The sequence below is a fragment of the Zingiber officinale genome, chromosome 4A, assembly GCF_018446385.1.
Source record: "Zingiber officinale cultivar Zhangliang chromosome 4A, Zo_v1.1, whole genome shotgun sequence".
NCBI classification, from domain to species: domain Eukaryota; kingdom Viridiplantae; phylum Streptophyta; class Magnoliopsida; order Zingiberales; family Zingiberaceae; genus Zingiber; species Zingiber officinale.
The window spans coordinates 53744842-53754829 of NC_055992.1; positions in this window are offsets into that span (position 1 = coordinate 53744842).

Consider the following 9988-nt stretch of genomic DNA (forward strand, 5'->3'; position numbering starts at 1 on the left):
CGATGGACATCGAATCACCGTCAAAAAAATCCGAGACGAAGGAAATTATCGAAACAACACTCACCGCCGAATATCTACCAGATGACGCAATTATCTCTTTCTCAAAAAGCATTGAGAGCATCGATGAAGGGGGAGCAACGTCAGGAGAAAGCAGCCCAATAGGTGGAGAATCAACAACCGACAAGGTACGTCAGGTATGGTCTTCACCTCCTAACCAACTGCTTAATTCGATCAATAAATTATCGAAAGACTTTTATGAGTTAGAATTTATATTATCGAAACATTTTTGTGAATTAGAAATTCAAAAAAAACAAAGAATAGTGAAATAAAAGAAACTCTAGCAACAGCTTGTCGATTAAAGGATTTAGACAAGCTAACAATAGAAAATGACATGTTAGAGGAACAAATATAAATTATACAATTTTTTACATGTTCAAAATTCCCTGTTTTAGATCTGAAACATTATGATAAACCAAAATAGATATTTAAATATCATAATATTATAGAATTTGATCTAAATTAAAAACTTAGACTTAGCATTTTCAATGAGAAAATTAAACATTTAATTTCTTTATGCGACTTTGTCTAAGAAAGTGGTTGTTGCTCCAATAACCACGAAGACCTAGTGCCTCGCCACTGCCTGGAAGCCAAGTATGGAAATAAAAAGTTTAATTGACTAACTGAAAAAAAACATTAATTTGAAATTGAATAATCCTTTAAAGAGTTACTCAATTTGTTTTAGAAAATTCTCAAAAATAATTTTTTCTTGCAAAAACTAAGTAAAAATTTCTTAGAAAATTCTCAAAGATTTAAGTTAGAAATTTTTTTGGCAAATTATCTAACTTAGAATTTTATTTAACTTAGATTTTTTTTTAAGAAACTTAGAAACTTTATTGAAAATTATTGCAAATGTTTAAGTAAAATCATTGAAATTATTTTCAAAAATTTTCTAAGTTTTAACTCTTAGATTTTATCTTGCAACCCCATTTTTTATGTGATCAAAGGGGGAGAAGGAAAAGAATAAGTCTAGGGGGAGGTAGACCTACATTGTTTCTATCTTTTTGCACTTTATTGCAGTATTAGATATTTTATTTTTATGTCTATTTACCCTATCTTAACTTGGGTTGCTCACATCAAAAGGGGAGAGATTGTTGGAACCCCAAGGTTGTTTTGGTGTTATCAACAAGTTAAGTTAGGTCCTGTGGTATTTTAACATTGTGTCTAAGTGTGCAAGAGCTTAGGAGCACAGGGAGTCAAGCGGAAGACGCAGCTAGTGAGAAGGACGGCATGGGAGAGTGCGTCTGAGGGATGAGATGTTGCGGAAGAGTACACCGACGGACGAGAAGGAAGCGTACGGTGTTTCTGAGGGACAAGAAGACGGAGCGAAAGATTGCTCAGAGAGCAAGAGACGCAACTAACGAGAAAGTTGGCACGGGGTGCGACTGAGGGACGACGAGCTACGGATGAGTGCATTGGCGGACGAGAAGGAAACACACGATAATTTTGAGGGAGGAGAAGCCAGAGCGGAAGTCTGCTTGAGAAGGCCGGAAGTTGGGTCTGGGTGAGCCCTATTCCGGATGGTCGTGATCACCCAAGCGAGCGAAAGACCCAAACTGAGGCAAACAGAGCCGGAGTAGAAGACCCAGGCTGAGAAAGTCAACGAGGTTGACTTTCCCCACCCGGGGCGTTCGGAATATTCCTGGGCGCCCGGAACAGCCCGGGATGCCCAAAAAAGCCCAGGGCACCCGCAACTGTCCTGGGTGCCCGGAACAGCCCGGGGCACCCAGAACCATTTTGGGCGCCCAGAGTTGACTTTTTGACCAGGATCGCATCTAACGCGATCCATTGCGAAGGGATAAAATTTTATCCCCTCCCAGGCGCAGCTGGAACCCTTCCAGGAGCCTCAACCAAGGCTATAAATACAGCCTTGGTCTAGAAGCTAGACAACGAACTCATAAATTGTATACACAACACTTGTGCGCTTCCTTTTAGAGTTTAGCTTCTTTCTTTTCGTGCTTTCACTGCTGTAAGAGGCTTCTCCGCCTGAAGGAGATATTCTAGTGCGTTCCACTCCTTGAATTAACAACCTCCCCGGTTGTAACCAAGTAAACATCTTGTGCCTCTTCTTTTCTGTTTTAAGTTATTGCTTTTATATTTTTATGCAAGTGTTAGTTTAAGAAAAGATGAGAAGGGTTTCTTTCTATTATTTGCAGGCTATTCAACCCCCCTTCTAGTCGGCTGCAGCAATCCAATAGTTTAAATATTCAATTTCTTTGAAAGGCTTTGACTAGGAAGTGGTGGATGATCCTATACCCAAGAAGGTCGAGTGTCTCGCCAACGACCTAGAAGCCAATCATTGAAATAGATATTTAATCAACTTCTATAATATGGTTTAACTTCTGATGAACACATGGGTTGAACTTGGATTAATAATGTTAAGTTTTGTTTGCAATCCAAGTTTAACTTTTGAAAAGTACATGGGTTACTATGAAAAGTTTTGTGCTTGTACAAATTTTTGTACAGGGGAAACAGAACGAAATTCCGAGTAGCGCCAACAGTATTGACTCGTGATTGTTTCCCTATTGAGAGTATAATAAGTTAAAGGATCAAAAATAAACCATGTGAGAGATTGTAGAAGATTAATGATAATGCCTATAGGTTGCGTCTTCCTAGTCATCTGAAGAATTCCAATGTCTTTAATTTAAAGCATTTAACTCCTTATTCAACGGATGTAGATGAAACTAACATGAACTCGAGGTGAGTTCTTTTCAACCCGAGGAGACTGATGCAAGTCCAACCCATGATGAAGCCCAATATGACCCTTCAAACTTCAAAAGGGCATAACTTTTGACTTAGGATTTGGAATCAGGCTCTATCGATGGTCACACTTGCAAAATTCGAAAATATGTTAGTGAAACTGTAACCGCTAAGTTTTAGCCCCAAATTCCACCATTTAAACCCTTTTAAGAGTCTTTTTCTATTTTTGGTAATTTTCACTTTTAGGGTATTTAGGGTAATTTTGGTATTCTTGGTATTTATAGGAGAGAATTTGTCTTGATGCGCGTCTTATTTTGAGTTAAGATCATTCAATTATGTACTTTCCTTTTCAAGTAAAAAATCTATTTCCTTTCTTTATAAGATTGGAATTAAAATCTGTTAATTGTAATTTCTTTTCTTTATTTGGGTCTTAAGTTATGGTCTATATAAGAGTCATGTTTAGATATTGAGGAATTATCATTTATTCCTAATAAAATTTCTTATTGTGGTAAAACTTAGAGAATGACGTATTTCTCTTTGTTTTAGGAGGATCTTCTTCTTGTTTTCTCCTCAATCTCTCGTTCTTAGTAGCTTGCAAGATAATCGCTATTCTGCCGAGTATCAGGGTCACATGCACTGTAAGAATATGTAAAAGACGTAAAACAAGTTTAAGAATTGGATTCTTAAATTAGAGAGATTAAGTCTGGTATGACCAAACGAATAACAAATATGGAAGATATTTATTGGAACAAAAGAAGAAATGGGGCATGCCTCTTGTAGGCGAGTTTGATGTACTTTGGTTTAATATTGAACAAACATTGGTTTGGTTTAGTTATGAACCAAAGTTAGTTTGATTTTACACCAAATTGGTTTGGTTTTTGACCCAAGCATATTGCAAGCAGATTCGGTTGGCTTAATGAGTACGGGTTTGATCTTGTTTATCAAACTCGGATGGGGATGTATTTAATACTCCTCCATGTGAGAGAATTAGACATTAATCTTTTAGGGTTTAGGTCTTCTCCTCCTCTTCAGTGTCGTCGATTCCGACGTTGATGCCCCTTCTAGTCGATTTCGGTGCCGACATCCCTTGCCATCGATTTTAGCACCAACACCCTAGCCACCGACAACTGTCTATGCTTTGGATAGCAACTTCCCTTGCCACCGAATTCAATGTCGTTGAATTCGATGTTGCTGATTTTGGTGCTGCTAGCAACTAGTTGTCATCGCCCATATAAACGAGTCAGAGTTCCTTTCTTGGATCATGTCGTCCTCCTCCTTTGGCTAGTACCAAAGAGTAGACAAGACTTGTGACTTCGTGAAGTCATCTTGAAAGTATCTCGGCGTGGATACTAATAGAGGCTAGCTAAAAGTTCTCTTCAACGTTCAATTATGAACTCAAAGGTATAACTCCTAATCAAAGATTCTATTCTATGATTATGTCTATGTCTATTTGTTCCTATGTATGTGTGTGATGCATATTGTAATAATTTAGAAAATTATTATGCTTCCTCTATAAGTTTTTCAAAAATAAATTTTAAAACCCGCATAGAGACACCCGACAATAACATGGCATAAATCATGGCACCATTCATGACATAAATCATGGCATCAATCATGACATCGTTGTCATAAATTAATTAGGAAATAAAAATATGATAAAGAATTTGATTTTCATAAACCATAACTTCGATTAGGAAAAAAATTCAAATCTAATTCTATATTTTATTAAGAAATAATTTCCAAATCAGAAAGTTCTTATTTAAATTAGGAAATAAATTCCAAAATTAAATTTTTCTTAAAAGATTAGGAAATAATTTTCATGATTAGAATTTCATAACAAATTAGGAAATAATTCCTAAAATTGAAAATTCTACATTTGATTAGGAAACAATCTCTTTATCTGATATTTCCTAATTTTTTAAATAAAATTTTATGATGACCTATGACATGCAAAACAAAGATCTATGATCTATGTCAAAGGCACAATCAACTCTGATACCACTTGTTGGAGTTGATCGTGCGAATCTCAGCATGTGTAAAACATGTTTTCAGAAAACATATAATGGAAGTGAAACAAATTTCTAAATTATTATTGATGGATCGTGATAGACGAGAGAGGAGGTAAATCTCGTTTGTTCGAAATCTTTTCTTTTCGTAATAATAAAAACAAATAAAAGTATAGTTTGCAGTAGAAGAAAAAGAGATAAAAACTTAGACACGATAGCTTTTTACTTGGTTCGTACTCCAGTAACTACTATTCCAAGGCCCACAATCCTTGATCACTTTCATTGGGCAATTCTAATAGTGTTCTTCTAGAGGAAGCCATATCGTACATTAGGAAAAGATGATAGTAACAATCTTACTATCGCCCATGAATAAATGTAAGTATGAAAAGATTTTACCAACAACAGAAGTCTGAAGATTTAACAAAGTTGTTAGAGAGATTTTTGGAACAGAGGTATCATCACTTGCATGAATAGTAGTAGTAGAGATAGAATGAATAGGAGAGAAAAGTTATTTAAGCTCGGACCTCGAGATCTTTTATAAACATGGTTCAGTTGACTGAACTCTCGTTTGGTCGATTGATTCTTTCAGTCGACTAATCCTCCTATCAGTCGACTAAACCCCGTGCCTTCCTTCTTTGCTCTGATTTGATCCGTGCAATCTCATGATATTTAGTGTTTGGTCGACAAATCATGCTTATCAGTCGATTAATCCCTAGTTTCCTTTCCTACAAAGATCTGATCTGATTGTCATTTCCTTTTATGGTTCATCGACCGATCCCATTTATCAGTGACTGATAAAATGGCCAGATCAATCGACTAAACCTCCTATTCAATCGACCAAACCCTTAGTAAAATGAACATCTCTGAGTTATGCATGTGTGGCCACTTACAGAGCCCGATTCCAAGTTTTGAGTCAAAAGTTATGACCCTTTGAATTTCAAAGGGTCATATGATCCTACAATATAGAGTTAGATAATAGATATTTACCCTACAAAATAGAGTTAGAAAATAGATATTAAATATACATGAGTATAACAGCTAGGGCTATCTTGGTCTTAACTTCGATACTTCTATTGGTTTCTTTAGTTAGATCAGCACCTGAGGTTTGTTGCTACTGGGACATGACCTCATGCACTACCTCCAGTAACTTTCCTCAACTTACATACCAAACATCGGGTCCTCCAAATCTATTTGGACTTAACCGCTCAGCATCTAATCAGCTGTCAGGGCTTCCGCTTGAATCAATATCGGGTCTGTTACGATTCTGCAAGTGCACGGATTCGTCGTCAGTAATAAAGATTATCGATCCCACGAGGACTGGTTATAAGCACTAGCAATAGTTCATTTAGGATTAGCTAAACTATCGATGATGTGTAAGTTAACTAAAGAAAAGATATTGGGAAGTAGAAGCGAGAACTAGTGAAGAGAGAGTAATCTAACTTGGTTTATGAAGAGTTCTAGGAGTTTGGTTTCATTGTGGTGGCATTGATGTATCACGTTCTATCCTTTATTCACTGTCCATCAACATGCATTTGCCAGAAGCTAAAGCAACCATCCTTAAGCACCCAATAAAGAAGATCCCTGTGAAATCCTGTTACAGTTAACCCTTGTCACTAGGACGTCTCAGTAGATCACAGGAACGCAACTCTAATTGGTGTCATTAAGGATAGAAATAAAGGTTTGGTTTGGTCTCTTACTTCCTTGTGGAGAAGTTGCCTCTCCCTTCAAGAAAATACCTTAGATGTCCGTGAACGGGTTACCCCTGTCACTAGGGCCCCTCGAGTATACAATCTAACATATTCTCTCTACGAGGCTAGCAATTCCTACGCAATCAATTACTATGATATAGAGATCTAGCGATAGTAGTTGAAACAAAGAAAGCGAAATCATCCAATGAATAAAGGCATAAATTCGAGTCTGACATCAAAACCAATCCACAACTACTCCCTAATCCTAGAACAATGAATCTACTCCATAGACGTCGGAGAAAAACCTGAAGATATAATATAACTAAGCATACAATCCTCAAAACACGAAGAGAGAAAGAGAAAGGATGCCTATCCAACAACGACGAGTGATCTTCCGATCCAATCATTTGCTTCTGGAGTCGATGTGGTGATGAAGGATCGCTAGACGGAGGTTCTGGATGGCGTAGAATGGCACCAAGCCGATTCTCCCTTTGACGGCTCGCCCCCCCAAGGAGAAGGGTTAAAACCCTTCTTATAGGCTAGGGCACGACGTCGCGCTGCATGGTCATGCCAATATGGCACGCCCGTGTCTTCTTTTGTCTCTGGTCATGCTGCACGGTCGTGCCGATTGGCACGGCCATGTGAATCTGGGACTCGGCTCCTGGGACACGGCCGTGTAGGAATTGCACGGCGTTGCACTGCTTGGCTGTGGTCGTGGGGGACACGGCCATGCAGGATTGCATGGCTATGCAAAGATCTGTCTTTGGTTGGCCGCATGGTCCTGCACTGCTCCTCTTCTATTTGGCCACACGGTCGTGCGAGGTTGCATGGCCGTGTTCTCTAGCTTATTCCGGTGCATCAACAATCGTTATTTTTTCTCCAAAAGGTGTCCCTGTCAATACAAAACTAAACAAAAAATAGATATCCGAACAAAAAAAGTATATATGATGAGTATATGATAAAAGAGACGATCATGCAAAAAATATATACGTATAGAGCAAGTGAATGTACGTTAAAACATGCATAAATGATCATAATATTTACGCATATCAGGGTCCTCCAAACCTATCGAGTCCACCTACTATATGTCAGGTCCACTTGATCTATCTAGACTTCTTGCCTGGTTCTGTAATCCGCTAAGAATTTTCTTGTCTAATATCAGGTGCAGCTAACCTACTAGGGCTTTTTGAGTTGAGCATCCTGTACACTGATTAATTCATCATATACTAACAAAACTTAACTTGAAGTTTTAACAATATCAAAACATAGGTTTGATTATGGTGCTCCCTACATCAACATAAACATCACAGGCAACCACAAGAAAACACATGTTCTAGACATAACCATAGATTAAAACTTCATTTAGGAATTATACTTGTAGGATGACGTTTAACGGAAATGGCATCAACTAGCAAGACTCATAAGACTTGCCTCTATTTGTATCCACTCCAAGATTTCTTCAAGATGACTTCGAAAAGCCACAAGTCGTGTCTCTGTTTCAGTACTAACCCAAGGGAGAAGATGGCACTATCTAAAAGAAAAACCCATGGTTCGATTTGGTGCCCAGCAGTAATTGCAACTCGGCAACACCAAAAGGAAGGCACAACAACCTCTTGGCTATTGTCTGACAACTAGAGGTGTTGCTATCGGTAGTTATGGATGACAATAGTGGGTCCGAAGTGCCTATAAGAGCCAGTGATAGGGCTGTTGATGGCTGAACTAGGCTACGGAGACACAAGAAGGGGCAAGCCCCTTTTGGTCGGTGGCAACAATAAGAGAGGGAAAGGGAGAGGAGGAGAAGAAAATAAAATCTAAAAGTTTTTCTATTCTTTAATTTTTTTCCCATGGAGGGGTTTTTATGCATTTTTATTCGGGTTTGAAAAGAAAGTCCAAACCTATATACCCAATAAGCCAACCCAATCCATTACCAATAAGCTTAGTTCAAAACAAAACCAACTTAGTTTAAAACTAAAGTAATTTTGGTTCATAACTAAACCAAAGTAGATCCAACTCGCCTATAAGAGGTGTGGCCCACTAATGCTTCTGACCCAACAAATACTTTCTATATTTGCCCTTAGGACTGTAAATGAACCAAACATTCATGAACAAACTTGGTGTTTGACTTAGTAAGATCTTGTTTATGTTCATTCAATATATACAAGATCAATTAATTAAATAAGCTTGAACAATTCATTAAACTAAACAAATAAGCTTGAATATATATGTATTCATCTCATTAATATTTGTTAACAACGTTCATGAATAATGTTCGTAAAGAATGTTCATAAACCATGTTCATTAATAAATCTCTTATCAATATGCTAAATAAATAAAATAAAATAAACAAATAAGTTTAAATTATCAAGCTCAATAACCAATCAAAAAAGTAAAAGTTTCAAACAATCAAATAAGTTGAATTGAGAACTTGATAACATCCAAACGAATCAAGCTTGAACCAAACTCAAGCCAAGCTTGAATTGAGAGTTCAATAACATCTAAATGAACTAAGCTCAAGCAAAGCTTCAAACAAATTCAAGTTCATAAAAAATAAATCAAGTCAAGCTTGAACAATCATTTCAAAAGTTTGGTTTATTTTAAGCTCAGCTCTTCTTGGCTTGGTTATCTTATCAAATAAGCTTGAACATCTCAAAGTCTGGCTCGACTCGGCTTGTTTACTACCCTATTTTCCCTTCATCTGGGCCTACCAGACTTAATATTTCTTAATTTGAGAATCCCATTCTAAAACTTTTTTTACATCTTTTAGATATTCACATAATGCTTGTGACCCAATAGATTTTTAATTATGTTGGTCATTCGTAATTAACTATTAATTATGAATATATCATAAGTGGCATCTAGTAGTACATCATGACCAATAATTGACCAGAAAATCATAGTTGATCCCAGAATAAATTTTGAACCCTTCAGTAGTTACAGTTATCAATGTGTATATTCCTTTTATTCATTTTATACCCACTTGGTTCAGGACATAGTCTAAGTGCCAATCCCCACTAGGCTGACTACGTAACCCTTAGCCAAATTATAATTCATTGTCTTGTGAATTCAAATTACTCAAACACATGTCTAAGAAGATCATCCTCTTAGCATATTTTGCTTTAGTCAAAGACTTATGAGTAATAATTCTGATAAAAGACCTTAAAGTATACGTCTCCTTTATAAAAGGATTAGTGAATCCTCTGTGGGATATTCAAATATCTTTGGATATATTGACTTATATCTAATATCCCAAACCTACACCTCCTATGAGATATTTTGCTAAAATGTCAAAATATAAACTTGCATTACCAAGAAGACTTGAATACTTGAAGTCTAAGGAAACTTACACTCGAGCTATAATGAAATCTTCGTTGACATATAAAGAGCCACATTAAATCTCATAGCAAGTCACATATGATAAATTAGTTACCCTTAACTAGCATCCACATATTAATTCTCAACATCTCAATATTTTCTGCCAATAAGGATCAACTACTTGGTTAAATCAATGAGTATAACATATGTTAATCTCACAGAATT